The sequence below is a fragment of the Chenopodium album genome, chromosome 23, assembly GCF_948465745.1.
Source record: "Chenopodium album chromosome 23, dcCheAlbu1.1, whole genome shotgun sequence".
In the NCBI taxonomy this organism is placed as follows: domain Eukaryota; kingdom Viridiplantae; phylum Streptophyta; class Magnoliopsida; order Caryophyllales; family Amaranthaceae; genus Chenopodium; species Chenopodium album.
Window position 1 is genome coordinate 19,961,884 of NC_137856.1, and position 1,440 is coordinate 19,963,323.

Genomic DNA, 1,440 nt, shown 5'->3' on the forward strand with positions numbered 1-1,440 from the left:
TAGCGTAGTTGGCGCTAGTTAGACCTCTAGGAGAAATATTTTGGTATGCTCTTTTGGTACATGATTGATCTTCCTTCATATCATTTGACTTAGTTGGTTTGACCTCCCAAATTACCATTCTCCATTACAATTACATGTGGATCCATTACCCTAGTGTCTTTTATATTGATTTTATACAAGTTCTTTGCATCGTTTAGCTCTAGCTCTAGTTTCTATCATAAACCCCGCATTTGACTTCGGAGTAGCTTGACTTAAGCAATATACATTCAACCTTTATTCCTTTGGGTTCGACCTTGACTTACCACTACACTTCATAGGGGTTTGCTGAGTTATAAATTTTATTTGATTGGGTGGGGTGGTAGCCCAACGACCTACCGTTTCTACGCCCATCAAAATGGCGTCGTTGCCGGGGAATGGTGCTTTGAGTGCATATTGTTGTTGAGTCTATTCCACTTTATTTGCAAAATACAAAAAGATTTTACACTTTAGGCTACACTTATAGCCGTGCTACTAATATTTTCCTTGAGTTTTGTATGCATAGGTCCCGAGATCGTTCAATTGTTCCCTTTGATCCGGAGATTGAAAGAACTCTCTCAAGGAGGAGAGTAGCAAAAAAGACATTGGATTATAGTTCTTCAAGCGAAGAAGAGATTGAAGAAGAGTAAGTCATGGGAGAACATCCAAGAGTTGCCTTGAAAGAATTGGGAGTGCCCGGTGCATATAGGTTCGAGAGCGGCATAACTCCACCTACAACACCGGCAAACGATTTTGAAATCCGGCCGGCAATGATCACCCTAATTGAGAGGAGACAATATAGTGGGGTTAAGAATGAGAGCCCATTGAACCATCTTAAGGAGTTTGAAAAATATTGCAACACAATCAAGGTTAATGGAGTGTCTCAAGAGTTTATCCGTCTTAAGTTGTTCCCTTTCTCTCTCATAGGAAGATCTTTGGAATGGCTAGACAAAGAGGTGAATCCCAATTCATTGAGAACGTGGGATGATGTCACTAAAGCTTTCTTGTCCCGTTTCTATCCTCAAAAGAAAACGGCGGAGGCAAGGGCTTTAATTCAAGGGTTCAAGCAAAAGCCAAATGAGAGTCTTTATGAAGCATGGGAAGGATTCAAGGAGTATCAAAGAGAATGTCCTCACCACGGAATTCCAACATACCAAGTGATCCAAATCTTCTATGGTGGGTTGAGTCCTCAAGGCAAGTTATGCCTTGATGGAGGGGCCGGTGGTCCTATCATGAACAAGACCGAAGAAGAAGTTGTGGACATAATAAAGGATGTGGTGACTTACTATAGAGATTGGCAAGATGGGGAAAGAGATTCTTCAAGCAAGCAATCTTCGTTGTATTCGGTGGACCATCACAATGCCATTAACAATCTTTCCTCTCAAATGACAAACTTGGGAAAGGAGGTGACCGCAATCAAAGCCA

At 41.5% G+C, this 1,440-nt stretch overlaps 1 non-coding gene across 1 annotated transcript; it reads right to left on the reverse strand.

Annotated features, from left to right (window-relative positions):
• Positions 1–1,053: 1,053 nt before the first annotated feature.
• Positions 1,054–1,159, reverse strand: LOC145609777 (small nucleolar RNA R71). The gene has a single exon (XR_014106074.1). It is a non-coding gene; the product is annotated as a small nucleolar RNA R71 (small nucleolar RNA).
• Positions 1,160–1,440: the final 281 nt, after the last annotated feature.